At 41.0% G+C, this 27,708-nt stretch overlaps 1 long non-coding RNA gene across 2 annotated transcripts; it reads right to left on the bottom strand.

Annotated features, from left to right (window-relative positions):
- On the bottom strand, window positions 1-26,998 carry LOC136305239 (uncharacterized). Of its 2 annotated transcripts, none has more exons than XR_010725183.1 (3): window positions 26,923-26,998; window positions 2,355-2,462; window positions 1-1,384 (listed from the first exon to the last, which is right to left on the bottom strand). It is a non-coding gene; the product is annotated as an uncharacterized lncRNA (long non-coding RNA). The 2 variants fall into 2 exon arrangements; XR_010725182.1 differs by having other exon boundaries at window positions 1-1,319.
- Window positions 26,999-27,708: the final 710 nt, after the last annotated feature.

Below are 27,708 nucleotides of genomic sequence, written 5' to 3'. Positions count from 1 at the left end.
TGCAACCAAGAGGGAAATGGCGAAAAAATAGCTTGAAACTATACCAGTTTCAAGCTATTATTAACTAGCAGGCATACACTGACAGTAGGAGAGATGCGGTGGCAAGAGGACTTTCAATAGCCAAAGAGCCCTTTCATCATCTGACCAGCTTCATCTATTGTATTCAAATAAATGTTAAAATACAGAGAAATCACACATATCTAGAGCCTTTACAAGGAGTATCCAGTTGCAGATTTCTTTCTGCACATGACTAAATTTAATGCATCCTTGCCGTATACAAAAAAAAAAAAAAAAAGCCTTGTGAAATGAGAGGTGCTAACATTTTCTAACAAATGCGATGACATTACAGAACAGGATCCTTTTTGTTACTCATGAAAACAACATGCACTTGGTGCAATTGATTTCACACATAAACGGCAACAGTTTCAAAGCCCAATATTGCTTTTTTTGGCCAGTTAGTAGAAACCCATTTCTAAAGCTGATAGCAACTCTGACAATTAATTACAAGCTCAAGATCAAGCATGTCAAATCCTTGTGAAATCCCTAGACATCAATCAGAATGACTCCTGAGGGCCTCCATAGAGTTCAGAGCAAGTATTCCCTCTTTTTGCAGATCATCTTTCAGTGCCTCTGAGCTGCACAGATTATCAGCAGGAATATTTTATGGAATAAGATCAAGGTAAATAGGACCAGGAGGTGTACAGTTTCCTGAGTTTAGGTACAACAGACTTGCCACAGGTAAATAACTGCTCACTTAGGCACTTATACATATTACAGCCTGGTGAGGGGTGGGGAAACACTCACAAAGGAGACTAAAACACACTGCAGGGCAAACTGCAATTCCACCAATCCACACCTGCAAAACTCATTTACCACAACCGTGCTCAGCACTCCATAAAGACTCCTAATGAATTTATGCAGCACCAGTACAAGTTGACAAATACATGAAAAACATTTTAAAAAAAATAACTATAATGTCATGATGTTCCTCATGCTGATCTGAGTCAGGGTAAGAGCTGAAGGGCATTTCCTTGTGAGCTGAGAGGCCCACAGAAATAACCCAGCCATGATTGTCCCCAAGGACAACAAATGGGGCAGACCCCACACTTCCAACAGGCTGAGCTAATCAACAGATCTGCACATCTACTGCAGAATCTGCATAAGAAATCGATTGAAACCATGTGTTGTTATGGATTCATTTTGCCAAAAAATTAACTGTGACGGGTTGGCACGGTAATGACTTGAACTTTTCCACAATACCATGAAGTACTGATGCTTCTGGAACAACAAAGTAGATTCTGATGTACCATTTAGCCTTCCTAGAAAGAAACCACGCCAACAAGATAAGGTAATCTTGAAATTGCCATCTCCAAGCTTCCTAAAACTGGAGAGAAGGTTTGAAATCTATTCGGACTCTGATTAAACTCAGCAATCAACACGGTAAAAAATATATTAAATAGAGCTTTTAAATAGACAAACTGCAACAGTATTAACTTATTTTCTTCTATTTCTCCTCCCTGGAATCAAGTACTCAGGAAAACTTCTTACTTCTACAACAGCATATTGACTTTTTGACACTATGATCATTAAAGTCAACGTGGAAAATACATGCCCAAATAGAAAATCTAGATGCTGAAAGGAATATCAACCAAGTCAAATCCAACTTTTAAAAACAGAATCCTCAAGAAATGAGTCACCCACCCCCAAAACAAATGCAGCAGGAGAGGCAACTTATTCATCTCACAGAGATCATTCTCCTATCTCTCCATGCTCTGCTCCAAAGTGTGTTCAAATCAAAGGTTCTCATTTTTTTTCCTCTTCCCCTCAAATGTATTTAATTAGGTTTTTTTTTTCTTTGAAGTCAAGGAAAAGAGGCCTATTTATTTCAAGGAATATTTAGCCTGGCTTTTTCCTTCCAGTGTTCTACCTCACTGCATCTTCAAACCCATTGTTCCATAGGGACAGGGAGGCATCCAAATAAAGATTAATAAAAAGGCAATTACTGTGGTATTATTAATTGAAGGAACAGGATCACTTTTTCCAGTGTCAATGAACTTCAATACACTAATAAAATTAACAAATATCAAAGTGGTTTGGGTCTGAAATAGAAACATTTCCATTAAATCTGAGTAGCTTTTCCAAATACTGGGCAAATAGTTTGATACACTTTGAAATACTAAAATATCTCCAGTGCTCCAAGATGAAGCTGAGCAAATTTCACTGTATGAAATGAGAGTAGACATTGTTTGCACCTTCTAAGCATGCATTATATTTTCATCTTGGTGCTTAAAACAAGGCCACTGCAAGGAGAATTTCCACTATCCCAGCTGTCAGTAACTGGTTTTGTGACTTACCTGCTGGGGAATTACTCACTTCCCATTGCAAATCTGAAATCACTGTTCATTTGGACAGACTGCTCCTGACTGCACCCTGATGATGTGTCCTCAGTCCAGCTCATGGCACTGGCAAGATAAATGTGTAGAATGAGATTAGGGGCAAAACACTAACAAATTTTGCTTAGATCAATGAGATGCACTCACACCCTGTCAGTACTACCTGACATCTTCCTGACAATATTATGAGGCAATTAATGTCTGTATGTCTTGGCTGATGGAGGTGAATTATGGTAAGTTCTAGGAGGCAACTGTCTAAAGCAGGGGAAGCTGATTAATTACCCAGCAATAATTCATTATTGAGACATTTAGGTTGACTTGTGCACCACAAAGTCAGAGAGAGCAGGAAACAATCAAACCTATGAATACTATTCAGACTAAACTCTTTGCAGCTATAGCCATAGAGGCACATATACATAGAAAATAACACCATCTCAGAGAAATAAGGTGCTTGGAAGCAAATCCTCAAACCAAGTGGGCAGTCTCCATCCCATACAACGGATGTATCAGCACATGCAGCAGGAGCGCCTGTGCTGGAATTCTCACTATTTCTCAGGTCTGCCTGTTTCCTGTATCAAACAATGATCACACACCCAGGGGCACAAATGAGGAGCCAGTCTGCAAAGCCTTGGGCTTTGATCTCACACTGCTACACTGAAGCAAATGGACAGGAAAATAGAAGAAGCCTGTAAACACCTCTGCTGATAAAGATCTGTATGTTAATACCTTTAACATTGACTACATCTAATTTAAAGCTGATATCTGCCTGCATATCACATACAAGTCTCTTTTCAGGTGTACAAAAAATGTGTCTATTTCACAGCATTTCTTCCTTTACTTCTCCACCTGGATCATACAGAAAATACATTTCTTGGCCACCAGCAAATCATTACCCCTCATGGGGGCTGTTCCCTAAAGAGTTTAAGTACCAGAACAATGGACTACTGCACAGCACCAAATTTCAATTGTGACTTAACTATTCCACAAAGGGGATTTACTGTAGTGACACCTCTCAGGAATACACCATTATTTTAAATTTCACTGATATTTTCCACTAACAAAACAGCACTTCTACTTTAGCAGTGATTCGAAGATGGAAACTTTCCATAAAGCCTTTTCTTTCTTCTGGGTGTCAGAGTTGTCCTCAAAGTCCTTCTGTGTTAAAAATTAATTGTCTGGTTTGGTCTAACACACCCAATGTATTAGTTAAGGAGTACATGCACAGTAATATTTCAGAAAGATTACAACCCTCCTCCCCAGAATCTTGGATGGCAATTTTGGGTTACTCTGAACCTCTCTCCAGCTTTGGCTTCTGAACTTTTCATTAGTTTTCCTCTTTTTGTAACCTGCTGTCCAAATACCAGAACAACCACTTGACCATTTCCATAAACAAAACATCCTCTGCAAAAGTCTTCAGTCAGAATCTTATTATTAAAGCAAGTTTTTCCAAACAGTTTCTGCTGCAGAGTCAAAGGGCCCTCTGCTCAGAATCCTTTTCCTTAAAAGGATGGGGATATGGATGATTTCTGTGCCTTGTAAAGGTCCAGTGCCATTCACCTCTGGATACCAAACTGTTCTTACATCTGACTGGGGATGTAGTCACGGAAGATGAGAGGATTTCTCTCTAGCAATGATATCCTGCCCCTTGGCAGATATCAGGTAGTTCAAATCAAATTTCAGGTTTAGCTCACAACACTCAGGATGCTGACAGATGATGGAAGCACTGTCATAGCAGCTCTAGCTTGACTTTCCGCCTACACTACTGCACATTTTAAATCACTTCCAAACAGGATCACTAGAAATGGGCAGCGATCCTTAAATCATCCATGAAAACACAATGGCATCCAACAGGTGTTTGCTTGAGTTATCCCCCTAAGGGAAGGCAGTACTTAAACAGGCATATAGAGGAAAAAAGGAATAATTCTGTTCCTAAGAGCTGCCTCCTTCCCCTGTCTCCTCATTTCACATCAACATCTAAGAGGTCAACATTCAAGAGCTTTTCTTACAGTCTCTTCTTGAACTCCTCGGACTTGTTCTCATCTCAGTATATCCAGGTAACTCCATTTAGAGTTAGTATATCCAGGTAACTCCATTTAGAGTTACTGGAGATTTGTTCATCACGTTTATTATCTTCCAAGCTACTAGGCAAACCAAGTGGGTTATCCTGTCTTAAAAATTCCAGGTCTGCCTGACCAATATATGATAGACATTCAATTTAGGAAATACTGCCAAAAAGAAGACATTTCCCTGATCTTCTGAGTATAGTGGACACCACATAAAAGTACTAGAGCAGAGCCATGAAAACCAGAGCAAGGGGAACAATGCCTGGCCCAGAATTGTCTCTCTCACACAGAAAAAAAAGTCAGAACAATTAGGAGGAAGTCCAAGATTATTTAGATGATAACCATGTGTCCACCAAAACACTGCACTGGGGAAATGGATGGAGTCTAGAGAATTAGAGCAGCTGCCAACATGAGACTTAAGTTTGTAAACACACTTTTCATTGTAACTCTCCACAAAAAACCTTGGGACCTTTCACTACTCTCCCCAGAGGTTTTGGCCTTGTTATTAGTTTGCTTGGTGCCAGTTTGAGTGCCACTGAACCCACCTTATAATTTATCTTCAGAATATTTAATTAGATGAATTTTGTGCTCTATTAACATGCTTGGGTTTAACTTTTTGCCTTATTTAACATTATAAAGTAGATAAAGGATAGGGCCTATAATTGTTTACATCGCATTAGGCACAATTTCTGCATTCTGTGAATGCTTCCTCATTAGTTTTTCTCTGCTTGCTTAATTTATCCACTCCAAAAGACTGAATTCATTAACTACAATTACCATGGTTATTGTCTTTGGAATATTTTTATGTACTTATAATTAACGTATTTTAAACATACAGTCAAAGGTCATACATTTGAAATCATGTGTAGCCTTCCGTACTGATATCAAGATTTAGTTCAAGAATATGATTGATAATTTAAATATTTTCCTTTCTCAAGTCATGGAGCATAATAGAATAATTATCAAAAAAAAATACTGCCATATCATCCTATCATCATGCCTATTCTATTATTCCTGTGGATTATTTGAGTAATCCATAATAATAAAAGTTCTAACGAACAATAATTAAGAGAAAAGATACAGGATAGTTCCTCCCAGTTTTGATACCATGAGCCCTGTAAGGTTAACTCCGAAGGCCTCCAACGGGCGTTCAGAATAATTCATTTTGTGTATGATATTCCTTATTTATAGCCAAAGCAGGGAATATACTTCAGCTTCTAAACATTTACAATCTCTAATCCATTTTTTTTTCAACATGAGTAATTTACATATCCAAGTCCAAACTGAATGAAAACTACGTTTTGATTTACTAAAATCTCATTATTCTTCTAATTGCAATAGGCACGAGATTGTACAGTAGCAAATCCCTCCAATTTCCACTAACTTCACTGAATACCACACCTTAACTTTATACAGGATAAAGATATTTAAGGAATTCTATATTGTTTGACAGTTCTAAGATACAGTTTTGCTTTTGCAAACTGTATTCCAACTGCTGTTTTCAACATCACCTCATGCTACACAAAAATCACAATGCAACCTTTTCATTTCCACTGGATACATGCAATATTATTATTAGTTACTAAAATTAATTGTGGGACACTGTCATGATCTTTAGAAAGGTTAAAAAATCCTTCGTTGCCCTTTAACTGAAGTCGTTTCAAGTGCAAAAACGCCAGAATCAAAGCACAGCAATAGAGAAAAGGAGAGGAAACAGAACTAATCTTATTAAGGAATGAAAAATAGATCCTTTACCATAATGAGAATGGTTCCTACAAATGGTGTTTATTGTGTGCTTAACAAAATAAATATTAATAGAACTTAGCAAAGTAATGCCTTAGATCCAAGCTTATAGCATCATATCCTTTCAATAGTTATGCTTGTTGGTTTTGTCCTTTTCTTCATTCCTGTCATTGATTATCCTTTGACCTAGTCCTCCCTCCACCTCTGACCATCATTCATCACACATGGTCTTATACTGCAAATCATCTACCCAAAAGAGAAACCAGTGCATTCTTCAGCCAGTGATCAAATTCCAAGTACTCAATGAAACAAGTCTAAAATACAAAAGATTTTTCAGTTCATTTTATAACTTGCCTGCTGTCATTACCCCAGCATCCCAGAATTAACATTTTTCATTCCCACTTCTAGATTATTTATTTCCTAATGCCTTCCATTGCTCTCTTAAGACATGTTTTAGATCTGGTTATCCCACAGTTATTCCAAGTATTTTAGCTAGGCACGACATTGAGACTGAGGTTTACCTAAGTCATTAACTGAAAGCCAGGAGAAAAAAACAAAACCAAACAAAATAAAGACCAAAACCAAAAACCAAAAAACCCAACCAAACAAACAAAAAAACCCCCAAAATCAAGACAGCTTTTTTCTGTAACCAACAGCAAAGAAAGAAAAGCGTGTTTGCTTTCCTCACTCCCATCTTTACAGTCTCTCTGGTCTTAGCATCAAAATCAAGTTGTTCCTTTTGCTCTTCCCTTGCTATTTCTTCCCCCACCAAAAATCAAAACCTGATGTCATCTAGATCAACTTCGCAATGAGAACCACAGTGCTGGGAGAATGGCTACCTGAGCACAGAAACACAGAGCTCAAAGCCTTAAACCTGGGCTAATCCTTCAGGAGAACGGGTCCATTCTCTCAGAGGAAAAATGGCAACCTGAACTGCATTAAAAAATGCAGGTTTTTGATCCCTCTTCAAGTGCACAGCACACAATATTTTGCTCTGCACATAGCTGTTTAAGCAGTCCATCATCAAGGCTTTCTAGCCTTTACTAGAAAGTGTCATTAACACGGGGGTTGGGACATTAAGTGTCAGCTTTTACCATTAACTCATTTTAAAGGCATGTTCTCTTTCCATTTAAATCTGCACTGCACCTTCAGTTTGATTTTGGCAAGCAAGACAGAGTCACAAGACAAGAAAGATCAACTCAAAACTTCCAAAAGTGAATGTGACCTCTGAAGATTGCATCCTGTTTTACCAGCTGCTTCATCAACATCTGTGCACCTTGGAGTAGCCTGAGACATAGCAAAGGACACACTTACTGCTAATTTTGATTCTTTTATAGTAAAAATTCTTTAAGAGATTTCAGGGAAGAAAAGAGCAAGTACCAAACAGTCTATAAAGGTTTCACTGGTATTATGATACAGCACATTAATAGCTTTAATGTGAAGAAAAAAAAATTACATGTGGGCTAATAAAAAGCCTTCTTTTAATTCCCTCTGTAACACCTCCCCACGACTTGACCATCTGTACATTGATATATGAGTAAAAACACTCTAATGTGTGGTGCCAAGGGACTTGTAGATTCACAGAAGCTGACTACAACAGCACCACGTTGAGAACACCCCCTGCACAACCTTCAGCTCTGCACAAGAAGCCAAAATTAGCACTTCCCCCCTCAGCTGCTTCAGAGTCGTGCTGACTTCACCAGCCAAAGAGTAATTTCATAAAACATCTGTCTGACCTAAAATCAAACTTGCAAAGAAACAAGGATAGGTTGAAGGTAAGGCAACTTGGGAAGATCTTTCCTCTGTAAAGATGCTACTGCACATCCACTCAGCTCAAAATACACCAACTCTTTAAGCATTTTTCTTTCACTCCTCAGTATTTTACTTGAATAAGCTACATATACTCTTATGAAAATGGTGCAAAGATTATAGATGTGTACAGGATATATATACAACATTGTTTCTAGTACAAAATTCATAGCTTCAGATTTTTTCTAAATTCAAATTCATGGCTTAGAAATTTGCTTTGTAGGGAAACCGTATCACATTCTTCTAGAAATCAAATTTCCTTGGGAAATAAAAGGAGAAAGAACTTGAAAAACTATTTAAGAATATCTTAAGTTGCTCTAAATCAGGAACTATAGTAATTTTTTTGGTCTTGACTCACAGCAAAATGATTTTAACTAGGAAAACAGTCTCTGCAAACTTGAACTGAGCGTTTCACCAATGCAAGTAATGAGAGATGGTTGCTGTGAAGTGAATATTTCACCTCGGGATGTGTTTTGCAATCCAGCAAACCATAAGCTGTCAGGAGCATCTCATCTCAGTGACTTCCCTGAATAGTCCTCACAGGATTTCTGACTCAGTCAGAATATGGTAAGGAGTATGGCCAAGCAGAGAAACCTCTTGATAACGTTTGTTTTTAAAGGAGGGGCAGAGTGGCATTTTTACATCTTTGCACAATAGTCCTATTTTTGCTGGGCCCAAGTTACCCTACATTGCACAGAATTTCTGATGTTAGGGTTGAAATTAGAACGGCAAATCCTAAACACCAAGGATGCAGTGTGTCCTTAAAGAGAAACATCAAAAGCTAGTACACTTTGTGCCAAGTTAAAGGTTTTGAGTACAAAGATGTAACAACAGAAAAGTTCATGCATGCTTATATGAAAAAATATGAAGTGTATCTGCAACCTAGGGCTTGGAAATTATTCATTAAAATAAGAAGGCCCAAGCCCTTAGATACTGTTTTGACTTTCTTCTTATTTTGATCTTAATGTGAAACAATTTACAACATCAAAATGTTGTTATATTTCAGAAGTTTTGTTTTAATTGTAATGCCGAATTATATAATAATTATAATTTGCTTTTCAAATCATCTTTGAGAAGAAAGGAATAATAAAATTATCCTAGTAAAACCACTAGGGGATTATTGTTGCACTGGAATATCAAAGAACTTCGGATGCATTGAAGATTTATTGTCGCACAAAACATCGAAGTGTTAATGATCTTAATCTGAAACTGGGTGTTCTTCCTTTGATTAGGCACTATACATCAGTATGACAGTCTTAATACTTTCTGGTTAGACTGATAAATGCAACAGATTTTGTTACGTTACTCAGTATGCCTGCAAGTTAATATAGAAATAAAACTATTTCCTTATAAATTTTAGATTATGCAGAGGTAAGCACAGTACAGCTGTTGCCTTATTTTGCAGTGCACACTGTATTATGAAATGGATTAAGCAACTTCCCACCCCCCAAACAGGAAAAATTATGGGAGTTTTTCCTCTGAGCTGATGTTCCTCCTAACAAATGCTTCAGTTCAAACTGATCAAGGCATTTAACATTTGAATGAGCTTACTAATTTAAGCAACAGTACTATGCTTACAGCCAGGAGCATACACACCTCACCTAACTGACTGAGCAAGGGGGACCTGCAAGTCCACAATTATTCTGGAATTTTCACTCTGTGGCTTACGAGTACCTCCATCTCATGTTTATTAGCAAGACTCAAACACAGCAAGAACAATCACATATTTCCTAAGATAATGAGCCCTTGTTAATTCTTCATTTATCCTTACTAAGAAAACCTAAGAAACCAAGCTTTATATTGCAAATGGATAACAGAAAAGAGCAAAAATTTTTCCTAAGAGTCATATGGGAATAAAATAACTACATCCATTTCAAATTATTTCATGCATACCAAACCTTGCAAAGCAGGCATGCAAACATTCATGCCTAGGCACAAAGTATTTCTGCTGAGAAATGCAATCTTTCACTTGCACATCGCTGTAAGTTAATATAAATCTTTCAAAAGATTCCTCAGTATTTTTCATTTTTCAAACCCGAATTTAAATAACATCCATCAAGAATTCACATAAGCAGAACAAGCACAGCAACAACAAATGAAAAAACGACTCTCTGAAGCAGACAGTTTAATGCCCAGCACGCAAGACAACACAAACAAAACTAAAAGCAATGGCTCAAAATAGGCACTGTTTTTTCTCTTTTCATCAAAAGCTGATTATAACCCCTCTAAGAAACCAGCATGATCTCCACAGGCTTCACTGTCCTATATGAGGAAGATACAGTGGCATTTATTTGTTGGATTCACACAGTGGGTGTGTGACCCGCTCGAGCAGGGTGTGGAGGGCAGAGCTGGGCACACATACAGCTCCTGCCCAAGGTGCACAACAAACAAACACTGCTGCTGTTGCAGGACCACCTTCCCTACACAATTTTTCCTACAGGTGATCTCATGCTGTGCAATTTGTAACAAGAAACTGAGAGAATCCAGGAATCAGGTGGCTCCAGAGAATGCTCGCTGATTTACAAGGTTAATTTCCCACAGCGGCATCCAGACAGGTTAGTGAACTATGAAGCATTTTCCTTTCAGTAATGGAATGGAATAACATGCTGACAGAACAGACTGAAAATACTTAATTTCTCCCTCTTACATAAGAATATTTAATGTGACTTCTAAATGACCCAGCTGAGAGAGGCATTCTTTCCTTAGATAAAATACATGACAGAGAAGAAAAAAAATATCTTTTGAAACAACTCTCCCTAAATTATATGGGCTTTGCAGGATATTCCATGACCAGAATGAAATCTAAGTAAACAAAGGAGGATGCCAAATTTCAGATTCCTAAGGTTCATGAAGTTGAATTCTACAGCTCATGATGACCACAGTGGTTTCAGAGAGAGGATGACAACGTTTGATGTTGTCCAAGAGTCCACAGGAGATGATGATGCTACTGAGTGATGAACAACACACACCTCTGAGTTTCCCTGTCATTCTGAACAGAATTCCTGACTGTACAATCATGCAGCAGAAAGACAGCCAGGAACCAAAGAAAATTCCCAAACAACCCCACAGAGAAGCCCCCCACCAGCTCTGCACTGCTTTCATCAAGAGGTATCAGACCACAGCTTTTTTAATGACATGCTCTTCACAACAGTACTCCATACATGAAATTTCATGTGAATAGCTGCACTGAACATGCTGGAATTACAGAAGAAATTTCCAGCTGCAGTAGAAAATTAGACATTTGATGGAACTGAGCAACTGAAAGTGTTTGTTATAAATATCTACAAGTATTTTTATAAGAGTCCAGCATCACTCTATCCTGCATCTAAGCAAACAAATATTTAGCATAACCTGCTCAACTCTGCAGCATAACACTAATGACAAGATTTCTTTTAAAGGTAATTTGTATTATTATCACTCTGATAATAACACATTACTGTCATTAACTGCAACTCATGAAAAATAAAAATACACTGCTTAACATGAATATTGCTTTCTGTTGGTTTAAAGGAGGAGGCTGACTGTCATTCTGCTCCAAGAGAAGCATACAAGGCTTGGCATGAAAACCCCTTTGGTTTATATTTTCGAGAAATCACCATTTCCCCCTGGCCTTGGTCAGAACTTCTTTTAGATTCCCTAAATGCCACCAAAAGCAGGAGACATTGGCTCTACAGTTGGCCTGTTCAGGAAGGTATGAGGGATTTTCCAGATAACACATTCAAATAGTCTCTGGTGAGTACACTAGGATTTATGACAACAATTAATACAAACTGAATCAAAAAGGAAGATAAAATGTTTTAAGTTTAGATATTATTGCAAATTCTGGTTTTTAAGATCAGAATTTTTCCAAGAATGCTCAGTCATTCTCCTGCAGCAACAGTCTTTTGAGCTGTCAGTGTGAATTGTCCACGGTTCATCCTGAAATTAAAGAAAATCCCTGGCAGCAAAAGTGAAGAGTCAGCCAAAACCTATCCATTTCACTCACTGCCAACTTGCTCTCAATCTCTCCATTACTCTCTGGAAGCTCCTCTACCAACTTTCCTTTCTTTTCCTATGTTAAGGGACAGAGGGATGGCTCTTCATACTTTTGGAGCATCTTCAGAGAAAATTTTAATAGAAGTACCCGTGTTTTATTATTTCCTCAATCTCATATTACATAAAACTATCTAAAACAGTCTCTCCTTTGGAATAAATTTGATGCCACCACTGATATGCCCATTGCACTTTACTACTATCTGAATAGGACCGAATGTTAAGTGATCTTGTTTTATTGTTCTAATATAATACCGAGAAGAAAGAAAAGTCAGTTAAAAAGCTTATTGCTGAAAAATGAATTTCTTATGAATTCTCTCTAAGTGAATAGAGAGACAGATTGCAGCTTCCTTATGAAGGAGGTTACTGGGGAACTGGCTTCTCTAATTCACACTCTCAAATAAATCCATTCTGACAAATGCTTTAAAACACATGTGAAAACCTTCTTTTAGTGTTAAAAGAAATAAAAAATACATTAGGAGAAAGGAAATTTCCCTACATGAAGACTCCACACAGTACTTCAAGAGACACTTCAAGTGCAGCCATATGCCTATGAAAACTGGATTTACACAATCTCCTGTCACTAGAATTCGTTTATTGACAGCACAAAGTACCCAGTAACTGCAGGGTCATCTTGCACTAGCATGCAGCTTCCCTCCCGCCTACAGAAAAGGTGTTTGTTTGCTGCTATTTCAGGAGTCCTGTTCACCCTGACCTACAGCGCCCTGTTTTTTATGGTAGATACAAAGCATACTGGAAGATGGAGGAAATCGAGTCCCCTCTACCAACAAGTAGACTAAAACCAAGCTTAACTCTGCCAGCTTTTCTGTTGGTAATTACACCAGGTTACAAAATTGCTGTTACAAAAAACATGATCAAACTTCAAGGAACCACACCAAAGATCTGAGGGATTCTAAAGTAAAGTTAAACAAATGTTTTCAGCCCACTACACAGACACTCATTTCTAATACAGTAAAAATACAGGACTGATGTGAATATTTTAAGAAATCATGGACTAAGCCAGCCTGAACTCTAATACAGGTAGAATCACCATTTTTTTCAGGACAATAAAGCTTGGAACTTGCATACACAACAAAATCCTTCTCCGCACGATTTACTGGCAGAAATCATCCACAAAGTTGGCCAAAAGAAAATTTTGAACCCTTTCACCTTACATATGCAGTACAAAACATTACCTGCTGCACTACAGAGAAGCAAGTCTTTTAAGAGAGTCACCTGTACCATGCAAAGTCACAGTAAAATATGACACATTTTTTCCAACTCAGTATTTATGCAGAGGGCAGAGTGTACAGGGAAGGGGAGAAAAGAATCATTATTTAATTGCAAAGCATTGCTAGAAGAAAAGCAGGTTAAGGCAGCAAAAAAGCCAAATGCCAGTAACTTTAGCTGAACAATAGTAACTAGAGACAATTGCCACAACAATTCCACATGGCTAGAATTAAGATTTGTGACAGCTCAGAGCTAAAGGAGGCACAACTTATGACTAGTTTCTTGCTATGATCAGAACAACTGCAAAAACAGAACCAGAGACACAGATTCTTGTAATGAAGACACTGAGAAACTACACTGATAATAAATCAGAGTTCCTCCCTGCAGTTATCAAATGGGATATCACTTCAGAAGCCTGATAACCTACACAACACAGTCTGGCTGCCAGGCTCACAAGAGATGATGCGAGCTTTGGGCTAGAAAATAAATATCCATTACCATGACCTTTCTACTGCACGTTACTAAGACTTGCTCCTATCTGGAATCCAAATATCTTGCAGATAAGTAACTTGCACTTTCATTGTAAGGTCCACAACTACCTGGAAAACCATTTACTGCATCTCTAGCGTAAATGTTATCTTTCTCACAACTGAAAGTTAATTACAAATTATGGATTCAGCCCAGAATGATTCACATTTCCCCTGGGGGTTAAGGAACAGAACCAGATCATTGCACACAATCACAGCCATAATGCAAAATAAATCTGTAAGTCTCTTAAACAATTGTTGCTTAAAACTCTTTAAATGAGTCTGTTCTGTGGCTCAGAAATTAAGAGGAAAATGACAAATGCAATCACTTGCAGTGCATCCGAGCCCTGAATGACCTCATGACACAAGTCAAGCCTGTCTAGGCCCAACACCATCTTCCGAGAACATTTCATTAAAGCTGAAAGAACACTTATTTCTACCTACAAGAACCCTAAAGAAATCATTTCAGGAAAAAAGCTGTCATTAGTACCAGAACATGTCTCAAATACCTGCTATGTCATTTAGAAACTGCATTGCACTATGACAGCAACTTATTTCTAGAACACTCTTTTTGACAGATACAATGCTATTGCACTAAAAATAACGTGGGTCAAACAATGAGGAAAGGAGGATATTCTAACACAGACATGGCTTACTGCATTTGTACAATGTTTCAGCAACATCTAGAAAGAAAAAAAACCTTGTTTTAAGGCCTGACTGCAAGTTAAAATTTTGCATTCTGGTTGGGTCACAGGGTACGAGTAACTCACCCACCATCACAGGCCTGGTGACAGAAGGGCTTTCCTGGTGGCAGAAGGGCTTCCCTGGCGCAGCTGATCCTCCAGAGCCTCCTGAGGCCTCCCCCTGCCCTCAGGCACGAGGCTGCTCTGCCCAGGGCCGTGCCCAGCACTGCACACTGACCCCAAACACACCAGGAGCCCACTGGGGCCACAGCAACCGCCTGGCGCCCCCAACACTCCATGGACAGCAGCCCATTATGACCACAGCAACAGCCTGGCACCCAAACATTCCCACCACTGCTGTCTCCTGGGAAACAGATGCAGAACCCAAGAATATGATTACCCCTATTAGCAGTACCACGACACAGGCTACCATTGCTACCAGTGATAAAAATTCAACCAAAATCCCATCCATTTCATTCTGCTGCCAACCCTCTCTGATTTAGCTAAGAGAATCATCTACATTTCCTCCAAAGATCTGATCTACTTCATAAACCATTTATTTCCAATTTCAATCCAAACAACTTGCATATAAATATTTTACCATTTCCCTAAATAATATCCACATTTACCTGGAAACCATTTACTGCATCTCTACTATAAATATTACGTTATTCAACTTCATTACAAATTTATCTCAAATTTAGAGTCCAATTTAGGTCAAAGTTTTCAGCCTTCCTAAAGTACAGTTCCATTTTTAACCTGTATTTCCATCTTCTATCAATACATAGTAAAAGCAAGTACACAATGCATTCAGTTCCCCTTAATTTTTTAAGCCAAAACTAAAAATAAGAACAAACCCAAACTTCAACCTGGTCACTGTCACAGATATGCTCTCAGACATACTTTCTCCATTTTTGGACCATTACCTCACTCTTCCTGATACTCTTCATATTGTTTTCAAAATCTTTGCACAGTGATTTGACCATTTAACTGAGACTTCAGCAGCACAGGAACCAGCTTTAGGCAACCCCTGGACAAAGAAGTTAATACTCATAAGCCTATTAAACCCGCCCATTTTTCCTAGAGTTCAAAAGCTCAGACTGTGGGGGGTTCTGCAACAAACGCAACCTGCACGCCCAGAACCTGACGGGCACGTTCAGTTCGAGTCGCCTGTGAGGACACCCACGGCCCTTTCTCCTTCATGAGGGAAGCACCGCACTAGAGGAGTAGAGGAGCGCCCCTCTCCATGACGTCCTTCCCGCCAGCGAACACCGCACGCCCTCATGCGACATCACACGGCTCGCCCCACCAGTCAGCACCCAGAAACACGGAAGCAGAGGATTGCTTTCTTCCAAAGTGATTTCTCATTTCCCGGGCTAGGAGACACACTTGTGCTGCTGTGGTAGCTTCTCTGCTTCTGCAGAGCACAGACAGCACACGCGGCTGCCGCGCCAAGCCACAAGAAAGAGCCAGCAAGAGCACTAGATCTGACGAAAAAGAGATTTCTCGCTTCCCGGGCTAGGAGATGCACTTGCGCTGCTGCAGGAGCTTCTCTGGTTGCGATATAAAGGAGAAAAGAACCTACACAGAAAAATGCAGTGTTTGATTTCATAATGTATGTCCTGAAGTCTCCACTGTGATCCAATCCCAAAACATTCCTGCAGTGTCAAGTCAACAGCTGGAGAGCAATTGTTTGGGTTTTGGGTTTTTTTATTAGATTTAAGTGGAAAATTTAAGGGAGATGCTCGATAAGCTTCTAAGACTCCAAACCACCCAAAGAAGGTAATAAGAACACGGCAAAAAACTGTCTGTTTTTCACTAAACAGGATTAAACTACTATGGGAGACTTTTTTAGGCAAGTCACTATTAGGCAGAGCGGCAGTACCATAAATTAACAGCCCTGTTGTTCAATTCACTTTTGGAAGAAATTCCAGTTCTGAGCTAATTGAGTCAGTTGGAAGTCATCAAAAACTGTGGATTGCTGCAGAGGAGAAGAGTTTTTCCTACCCCTTACCTAGTACCAAGGAAAGTAAGGTCTCCCCAACAAGATATTCAGAGATTACTGCTGTGAAATGAGTCTTCTTTGCAAGGAAGGAAGCTGCTGTTAGAGCTCCTAGGGTCATTCTAAAAACCTCAGACAAAAAACTCACAGTCAATTCTAAAGAAGCCACCAGTAGAAATACCAAACTCATTTGAAGCATCATGCAGTGCCTGGGTAAGTAGGAAAGAAAAATGGAGAAAGAGTAAATTATTACCCGTTGAAAACTAGACCAAGCAAGATGCACAAGTTGACCACACCTAAAAAAGGCACTGCTTCTAAATGGGGACAGATCTTAAAACAATAATCCTGAGTTTATGCACCTGAGAATTCCAAGATTTGAAGAACCGACTAAAGAAAACCAAACAAACAGCAATAACAACAAAAAGAAACAAGGATTAAAAACTTGCCTGGCAATAGAAATACCTGTTTTATAGGAGTTTTTAGTTTTGGTTTCAAAGATTTGACTTACTCCCAAATGAAGAGTCCACAGCAGCCTTCATCCAGAAAGAATCTCCAGGACTAGCCTTGCAAACATTTAACCAGAAGCAGGCTTCTGAAAGCCCAGCTACAGTAGCTCAAAACAGCAGCTAATTCACTCTAACCATTACCTTTTCCATCTTCCTGTACACAGATACAACATAAAGGCACAGCCTAAAGCCTTTTACTGCATCTTCCCCTTGCCAAAAGTTTCGGCTGCCCCAGCTTAGGACAAATTGAGAAAGAGACAAGAGAAAGCAGCTAAATCCTAAGGAAAGTGCACAGCCCTTCCCTGCTCTTAAACTCAGGCTCTTGATTGGCTTTAGCTGTAGACAAAGTCAAAATATGCCTTAAGTGCCTTAAGCAAAGAAGAGACTCTATTGGTTGACAGAAAAGCCCTCAAGTCCAGTTCAAAGTTCAGTAGCATTGCCTTTTAGAAAGTTAACTAATTCCTAGACATAATATAAACATAACAGAGCATTGCTAACATTGCTAGACACAATAGGTAGGCTGTAGGCCTAGGCCTCCTGTAAGAAATAACCCCATTGTCACACAACTGTCTTACACCAGGATAGGTGCAAAAAGACAGGAATTCACTTTCCTATTTATCTTCCAGATTATGTCTGTCCTGATTAACTGTTAGAAACATATAGAAAGAGGTGCAAGTACAAAACCTAGAATATTAGATGTATTTATACAGACTTCCACTGTCATTTCCAGAAACACCTTCTCTCAAGAACTTCACTCTCTTTTCCAATTTCTAGAATAAAAGAGACAGTATTCCTAGGACACTAATTAATTTTCAGCTGAATCTGATTAGTGCAGCTGCTGGACTGCAGAGCCTTGTCTTGCACAAGTTACAACTGAAAGCACAAAATACTGGATGGGAGAATAAAATGCCTCCTTTGGTTTTTCCTCCATTCAAAGGTATGGATGTGTCACCCAGAACACTTTGCCACTAGCTCACCTCTACTAACGTCTTGATACAGATCTACAACAATTTCTGCAGGCCAATGATACGTGAGCTAATTTATAAATAATGAATCAAATTAAAATACATTCAGGTAATAAACGTGCACATTTACATAGAAAACATTTGCTGAAAAACACTAAACACTAGCAACAAAATTGTATTTTCTCATTTTTTGACAGTATCTGGATCAAAGAAAATACACACCATGACTAAGCTCTTGAGTTTGAAGGCTAAAATGGATTTGACAGTAAGGGCCCATGACACCTGGCACTTGTTTAGTCTTGAAATCTCTAACCAGATGCAATCTCTGTTGGCTAACTTCTTCACTATTAGAAATTAGCAGAACTCCTGCACTGCCACAGTGACTGCAACATGTTCATGGTTTGTTGGGACCTAAAATCTCTCCACTTTTTTTTTCCTTCTCATTATATTCATGGCTTTTCCTCCCCAAATCTTCAATTTTTTCCCCCTCATTAGAAGAAAATTCCTTCTGTCCTAAAATCTGGGGGATGTTTTGAATGGTTAGATTCCAAGGGGGGGTGGAAATTTCTCTCCTACCAAAATTCAGAAAATAGTTTTCTGATTCTTTTGCACTGCCCGTAACTTCACTGTTATTGATTAGTCAGAATCCTCACAGCAAAGGTTAATTTAACAAGGATGCAGAGAGCAGAACTGCATTTTCACTGCCTAGACTAGAAAAGAACTGAATTTTCCTGGGTATCACAATTGGATACCGCTGACAGAGGCTGCCTTAAACTGGCTTTATTATCAAAACAGAAAGAGGGAGAATGACAGCAGGAAAACGGGAGAAAAATCAGAACATGCTGAACTCAATGGAAACAGAGAGTGCAGTTAAGATCAGCTCCCTGGCTAGAGGTACTGAGGGACAGATGTCTGTATTTGGCTGATCAGAATGAAAGAAATCAGCATAAGGGGCAAAATGTCTAAAAGTGGAATGGATGTAAGAGCAGAATTCTTTGCATTACAGGCATCCATTGAAGGCTATGAAGGCACTCTTTCTTTCTATCATTACTTCACCTTATAATCTCAGCTGATATAAAGCAAAGTGCTATAATTAAAAATGAATTCATTTATTCTGAACACATTCCTTCCTTCATCTTTGTCTTTAACTTTGCTCTTAAAAGCTTTAACACATTTTTTTCATTTGACATTAAGCTTCCATTTCTTCCCTCCAGAGTTATGGCACTTCCCCATGTGATGCAGAGGTATGTTCAAGTCAGTGCACGTTCTGAGACTGCAAATCACAGAATGCAATGCTCTGAGCAATGCTTTCCCTGAGACTTTGCTCTTGCATGTGCACCAGAAAGCTTCCAGGGGCCATTTTTGCCATTGAATACCAAAAAAGGTTACTACTATGATAGGGGGGAAAAAAAAGTCAATTATTACCCAACAGACAACATCAAATGCACAACACAGCATCACATCATGGAATGATGATCACAACTTGTGTGGGACAACTGTCAAAGCAAAGACTTGACCGAAAAATTCAGTACAGTTCGTACTGAATTTCAAACTTCAAGGAATATTTTGTTCTTTAAAAGACACATTAAAAAGGAAAGAATTCGGTAGCTACAAAGACAAAATTATAGAATTGTCACTGAATAATGACTTTCCTTGGGTATTTTCTTCTAGCTTTTAGATTTTTATCTTTTTTAAGAAATAGATTGAAATAAAATTTAAAACCTCCTCAAATACCGCTGAAATCCAGTACCTAAATATTTAGATATACCTGTGCCGTTCCACATAAAAAGTTGTTCAAATTCACTTGCTACTATAATTGAGTTACATCATGCTTCATCAAATGTTGCAGTCGCTTCAAAAACTTTTTTATTTCATTTTAGAAGCATTGAAACAGAATCCCTGTTGTACAAAAATTTGGGGTTCACTTTCATGCAGAGGATCCAATACGAAGATGGAAAAGTAGAAAATTAGCATATTAAATCAACTACTTTGCAGAGTGATTGCACAATGGACTAGAGGATCAAGTTCCTTTCAACAATTCATTTTCAATTTTGTGACAAATCATGATATACAATTCCTTTTCTATCACGTTTTGATTTCAATCTACCTACATGCACGGAGAAATATTCTTGCTAGGAGTATGTAGGAACAAGGTTTAGATCTTCATATCAGTATAGGAATAATTTGATGCCTGCCTTCACTAGAGGAGAAAATGCCTATGTTTGCGATAGTGATGGCAAACAATGTGCTTTTGTGGAAAATTCTTGCCGTCTGGAAAGGTGTTAAATGAACACTTTGTTAGGTTATTGGTTTGTTTTGCTGATAGCCAGAGCACTTCTTTTCTATCTTTGGCATTTATTGTTCTTTGCAAATTGCTTTCCTCAGCCGCTATAGCAATACAATTTAACACTACTTCAAGCATATCCTCACTTGGGACTGGAAAACACTGACAAAGAAATGCATCAATTAATCATCACAAATTTACTCAAAGTCATTAGGATGGAACTTACTCTCCTATATCAGGGTTCAGTTGTCTGCTAGGAATACAGCAAGTAAAATTTAGCACAAACAACTTTAAATGTTTATCTTTTGCTCAATAACCATCTTCAGGCCAGATGACACACTGTTAACATGCTAAGTCGGCCATTGTATTGACTACAAAAAAGAAGAATTAGATACACTTCTACAGATTTGACCTGTATTTGCACACACTAGTCAATGTTTTCTACTGAAAAGAAGAAACTCTAGGGGAAAAAAACCTATTAAGGTAAAATTAATAACTTAGATAAAAACCAAGTTAGGATAGATGGGACACATACCAAAGTTTTTCACATGGGCAGATCTATTACTCAGCACTTCAGACCTGAATGTGAGCTTTGACCCAGCACAGCTTGGAAGAACACCACGCCAAAATTGAGATCTCAAGCCGAAGAACAACCAGATAGATTTTCGTTCTTTATTTTCTGTACAGAGGGCAGAAAGTATGCTGCTTTACCATTTTCCCTCATGGAGAAGCACGGTTATTTAGCTCTTTGCACAGTGATACAACTTCAACAGCCACACCTTACCCAGGCACTTAATTTTAAGGACACCATTTATCTAATTGGAACCAAACAAATATCAGCACATTTCAGCTTCAATGGTTACATAAATCCTTTGTTACAAGCTGAGAGTTTCTGCAATGAAGTGGACAAGCAAGAAAGGAATAATGAATGGAAGTTTACAACCATTCCTCTGCAGATTTAGTCCAACAGAAGTTGCAAGAGCTGGATTTAGTTTTCCACCCCACCCGTCACATTTTTCACTCAATTATGCAAGGAATTCTCACGTCTTGAATCTTAGTGTAATAAATCAGATTTGCAGTTTGATTCCAGTAAGTGGTTTCAAATAGAATAAATTCTATCACAATTAACAGAATTCATGGAATTCGGTGTGTATTCCATCTAAATTTATCTGTCTGTGCATAGGTATTCTCATCTCAAGGGATTCACAAGAACATCAGACTCATGCTTCACATACAATTCTTTGTTTTATTGTTGCACTAAAAACACGTGCCATTTAGAGTTGCAGCTTCTGTACATTCAGGATTTAGAATAGATGATGTTCTCCTTCAATGACAAGTAATCTTTTTCTAGTCCTGTTTCCTACTCTAAAGTGAAAAAGCTCTAAAATACAGTTGGACCAATAAAACCCAATGATACAATACCTACTGCATGTTTCCAGCTGGAGTAGTATATGCAATTATCAGGAGTAAAAATATCTAGAATTCAACTATGTAATATTCTTATATGTATATCAGTATATAAATACAAGGTGTCTTACATATCTCTTTAAAATAAGACTAAAATTGTTGCATGTTCTAAAAAAATACTTCCAGACAGCCAAAATTTAAAAAGTTTTACAATTAAAAATGGGGTTTTATGAAATTATTTTACATCCTTTTTAATTATAGTCTGAAATGGTATAGCATTTACTTTGAGAAGAAGAACAATCTGCAAAGTAGCTAAAGTAATTTTTTATCTGTCACTAAATAGAAGATGAACCATTCCAATCTCCCTGGAAAAAAAGCATACCTTCTGGCAAAGTTCTCACTCTGCTCTATTCCTCTTTGTGCTGTGAAATACATGAGGAAGTAGAACAGGACAAGAAATTAAAAAACAAACCACACCACTTTGTATTTTCAATTCCTTGCTCACTCTTGTATCTGTATAATCCATACCGTGATTTTATCAAAAACCTAAACTCAAAATACTTGTAAAAAAGATGAAGCAAAAAAAAAAAATCATCAACTACTTCCCTGAAATAAATTCTGAAATAGTTTGGGAGAGATTAATAGTTCTTAAAAAAACCATATTCACTAGCATGACTTTGAGGAGCTAAATAACAGGCCTATAAACAGTCTGCAATTTTTCAATACAAAATATCGTTATATCTTTCAAAAAAAATCTAATGTGCCAAGTCTTATTAGTATTAGAAACATATTGCTCATAAAATAAGAATTGCTCTTTTGATTATGAATTTTTTGGCACCAAGATAATAAACACTGATTAACCAATTCTACCTGAGATATTCGATTTTTTTCCCCTAAAGCAATTTCTCGCTTCCCAGGCTAGGAGACCCTCTTGCAATGCTGCAGTAGCTTCTCTGGTTGCGCAGAGCCCAGAAAGCACACGGGGCTGCTGTTCCAAGCAAAGCTACAAGAAACAGCCTCAGAGAGCACAGGATCTGCCGAAAAAGCGAATTCTTGCTTCCTGGACGAGGAGATGCAGTTGCCATGCTGCGGTAGCTTCCCTGCTTGTGGAGAGCCCAAAAACCGCGCGGGGCTCCTGGTCCAAGCAAAGCTACAGAAAGAACCTCCGAGAGCACTGAGATCCACCTAAAGCAGTTTCTTGCTTCCGGGCTAGGAGACTGTCTTGGTTTGGATAGACAGGTATTTGCCAGGGAAGATTGGAGTCTCTCTTAGAATGTGGAGATTCAATCCAACGTGGAATATGATGAAATACATTACAAAGACAAGAACCTTACACACGTTTATAGCAGCACATCAGCTACAGAGCACTACAAACATTTTGAAGGAAAGGAACTAAGGTCTCCCAGTGGCAGCAAGCACCATTTGTTTCCTTTACAACAGAAGGTGCTTCTAAACCAGGACTACAACAAAAACCCCACACATTCAAGGACCTTCCCGAGCTCTGTTCATTTGCCCAAGCAAGCATGAGTTAGAATCGTGCAACTCCCTAATGCCCTATTATCAAGGGTCAGCAAGGGAGAAGAACCCAGTTCAGGCTCCCCCAGCCCATCTCCAGGTTTCTCTATAAGCCCTCCAAGGGGCTACCTGCTCCCACTGCAGAACAGAACCAGCACCCAGCCAGCAGCTCCTCAGTCCTGGCAGGTCAGCGGCACTTCCAGGAGCACACCAGGCTGGCAGCAAACTGCCCAAAGGGCACTCAGCCCTAGACCCTTCAAACCCTCCAAAGTAGCTTGGCCAGGGGGCAGGGTCAGCACCAAAGACACAGACACCAACCTCAGGAGCTCAGGGTCTTTGGAGACAGCTCAGAGCAGCCAAGAACCTCCCAAGGAGAAGCTCAGCAATGCTCCCCAGCACTGCTACCCAAGGTGACCTACAGGGACTGAGATCCAGCACCAGGGACCCTGAGCCTTACCCCCAGCAGCTGGGAATCCCCTGTCACAACCCAGCCCTGGAGAGCCCCCCCAGAACTGGCAATTCCCGCGGGTGCGTCCGCCCGCAGGCCAAGAGGCTCCGGCTGTGCCGGGACAGGGCCCAGGTCGGGCAAATGCTGCAATAAACAGGCGCACACAACTCCCACGGTGGGAACAGCTGGGCTCAGCCTCCTCCTGCGTCGCCCCAAAGCCTGGCCAGGGCTTCAGGAGCAATGCAGGAGCTGCCTTTGGCCCCGCTCCTCCCAACAAGGCCACAGGACTCATCTCAGGGCCCTGTCCGGCCTCTGAACACAGAAAGGTCAAGCCATGTTTCACTAATGAGCACGGACCTAGCCCAGAACACTAACGATCCTGGCTACCGCACTACCGACAGGATACAAACACAACATCTGAGTTGAAGGCTCACCCAGAGGTCAGCTTTGCCTCAAGACTCTGCTTCAGGCCTCAGGCCTTCAGGAAGTCCCAAGCTGCTTGAACCTCTGCGCAAAGCCTGCTCCCATCTCCTGTGGAACCTCACAGATCAGGCAGCACTTCCTCAGCCCACTCCTGAGGCTATTTAGCCTGCCAGCAAAGAGCAGGGGCTGACCTGGGAATGACAGAAGGCAGGGAGGGGAAAGGACCCTTTTGCTTCCATCCAGAAAGCCAAAGGCCGTCAAAAAACCCTCTGGTGAACACCTGAGCAGCACCAGGAGATGAAAGGCCTGGCACTCCTGACTCCCAGAGCTCCCAGGCCTGCCTTGCCCCTCACCTTCAGCCCCCGTCTTGGACAGCAAGGCAATCCCAGGGACAGAAATCCAGGCTCCTGCTGCTCCTGGACGGAGGCACCCAACAGCTCTGTGCTGGCTCAACATGGCAGCAAAATCAGGATGCTGCTCTTCCTTGGGCAAAACTCCAGCCACTAAAAAGCTGGAACGCAGGACAACCCTGCCTCTCCACCGGGGCACTTGGATCCAGCCCTACTGACACATGGACATTTGAGACAGGAATCCATAACCCTCCGTGAAATCACAGCACAGCCTCCAGGTGTTTTCCTGTTCGTGTCCTCACTTACCTGGCATAGGCTTCTTCCAAGGCTTTGCAGACACTTTGCCTCTAGCCAAAAAGATTAACATCGCCTTCTTTCCAGCTTTCAAGAAGTCACAGCAAGTCATCCTGGTCCAATGTTCCACATCAGATTCTCCCATAAGAAGATAGATATTTTTCCATTCAGATCCTTTCTCAAGCTATCAAGAAAACCAGGACCCCACATGCACTCCCAGAAATTCTCTCAGCACCATTTGCTGCTTCTCTCTCTGCCAGGGCACCAACAAGTCCTGGGTTGCTTCTTGTTCCATGCTGGCCAGTGACCTTGAGCGATAAAAGAAGGCACCAGTATTGCTGCTAATTTTACAGCCACAGGCTTTCAGCTTCGCACAGGTTAAAAGCAGAAGCAGACACTCCTCCCCCTGCTGGAGCTGATGGGTCCATTCCCCGCTCTGCTCTCACAAACCCTTCAGTCCCGCTGCCAAACCCAGCACTGCTGCAGATCTGCAACACAACAGCACTTTATCCAGGGGGGCTGCCCCAAACACACATTTCCCATCACGGGTCCAGAGCAGCCCCAGCGCTTATTTTACATCTCCCCAAGCACGGCCAAGGTCCCCCCCAGGTGCACAGGAACATCAAATCCTCACGGTGTACCAAGAGCACCAACAGGTTCAACCCATTCAGGCAACAACTGCTCCAGTTCACTGCCGGGCACTGGCACTGCTCAGTGTGGGAGGATCCACTGAGCTCCTGGGTATACTGAAGGACAAAACATTTCCCATCATGTATCCAGATCAGTTTATTCACGGGGCTGCTCCAAACACACATTTCCCATCAAGTAACCGGAGTAATCCAAGTGCTGATTCTACCTCTCCCCAAGCGCGCCTAAAACCCCATGCACACAGGAACACCACATTCCCACAGGGTGGCAAAAGAAACTGGAATAGACTTCATCCATTATTCCTCAGACAACAATTAATCCAATTAACCACCGTGCACTTGCAGTGCTTGGTTTGAAGGGTCAATACACCTTCTGTACATGCTGAGCTACAGAGCATAAACACAAAAATGAATCTTGCTCTGTAAATAAAACCAAACAGAAAGAATAACCATAAGAAAATTCCATAGACAAGGAAACTCTTGCATGCCTTTAAGCATATCTCCTGAGAACTCAAATAGCCATTTACAACAGGAAGTATTCCCAAGCCAGACAAAAGCCCCGAACACTGGACCTAGTACACAAAGTTTCCAGTACAAAACCTTCATGCTTCATGACAAAGCTAAGACAAGGAAAAAAGCTCCTCCTGACAAAACAAGTTAAACACTCTCTACCCCCACGATAAAAGTCCCCAAAACATACCCCCAAACCAAAAGCAAACAAAGCAACCCAAACAAACCCCAGCTGCCCTGAGTGCCATTTATCATTCAGCCCCTTCCCAGACTGGGGACACCTAAGGGAGGTCTCACACACCTTTTCCAACTCTTCTGCCCCTGCTTCCCTGCCCCTCAGGCACCACTGCCCTGCCCAGGGCTGAGGCAACCTAAATATTATGGAACAAAAAACTTAAACTAGCAGAAATAACTCACACTACTCAAAAGCTGTCTCTGCTTCCAATAAGTAGCCCTTTGAAACATGATAGCACTTTCCACAGAAATTCTATAATTGAAGTCACTCCATAAACCAGCCAAGAAAGCAAACCTCACAAGGTTGTTTCTTCCTACCATGTTCTTCCTAGTGAAAGGCTAATTAAAACCTTCACTACCAGACACCAGCCAGGCCCACATGTCACGGGAGATTAAAGGGGGAAAAAAAAGACAGGAAAACTTTGGTACCTTCCCTAAACAACACACCCCAAGAGTACACGTCCTCCCCCCCCCCCCCCCCCCAACACCTGCAAACACATCAAGGCTTAGCATAGCTTTGATTTATAGGAGAACTTACCAAGAAAATTCTATAGCACAGCACAAAACTCCCCACATTCCCTCTACCTCAACCATAGGAAAGCTCAAGCAAGAGAAAACACTGAGACAGAATGCACAAAAAAATCCCTGATTTAGCACCAAAAAAGGCCAAAAACAAGCTAAATTAAAACAACGTCTGCCTCCTAACCACACATAACAGAATATCTTGGAATTCAGAGAGAAACTCTGACAAACACACAGAACAACAGCCCCTCAGCCCTACCTACCATCACCCACTACATAATAAACACAATCCCACACAGCACAGCTTATACAGAAACAAATGAACAAATTCTCACCGCACTAAAACAGCCTGGAGAAACTCCATACCCACACAGACAGACCTCAGCATTCCACACCGAACCACAGATCCCCACAGCCCCTTCCGGGGCCCTTTTGAACCCCCACCCGGCTCGCGATTCGTGGGCTCTCTGAGGCATCGGAAGCGCTGATTGGACAGCGGGCCCTGGGAACCCACCCGGCCCCGGCCCTGCCCAGCCTGCGCTGAGGGCCCGGGGGCTCCGCCCCGCCCTCAGAACCGGCACCAGCCCCCCGGCCCCGATCCCCCGATAACCCTTGGCACCGGCCTGGGCTCTACCCCCGTACCGGCCCCGGCCTCAATCGCCCCCGGTCCTACTCCCTCGTCCCTGCCCCGGCCCCGCCTTGGCCCCGCCCTGTGCTCTGCCCCAGACTCTGCCCCGGCCCCGCTCTGAGGGCCCGTGGCTCCGCCCTCTCCCTCGATCCTCCCTGGCCCCCCCACCCCGGCCCCGGCCCCGGCCCTGCTCTGAGGGCCCGGGGTTCTGCCAGATCCCCCGGCCCTGATCCCCCCCGGCCCCGTTCACCCCCGGCCCCAGCCCCGCTCCCCCGCTGCAAGCCCAGGCTCCGCCCCGGCTCTGACACCAGCCCAGCCCCGGCCCGCCCCATCCCCCCCGTGGCAGGTTTGCGTTCGGTTTGTGTCTGAGAAGTAGGATCTCTGCCAGAATGGTGCTGTTGGGAAGAAAGTAAATCTGCCCCAGGGATCTGCAATAAGGGATAAAGTTGCAAGGAAGGGGAGTATTTATAAATGGTCTCCGTAGTTCCTCGTA

The sequence above is a fragment of the Chamaea fasciata genome, unplaced genomic scaffold (assembly GCF_029207755.1).
Source record: "Chamaea fasciata isolate MVZ Bird 193981 ecotype frontalis unplaced genomic scaffold, bChaFas1.0.hap1 SCAF_334, whole genome shotgun sequence".
Classification (NCBI taxonomy): domain Eukaryota; kingdom Metazoa; phylum Chordata; class Aves; order Passeriformes; family Sylviidae; genus Chamaea; species Chamaea fasciata.
Note: the sequence above shows the minus strand (reverse complement) of the source record. Positions and strands in the feature narration are given on the sequence as shown.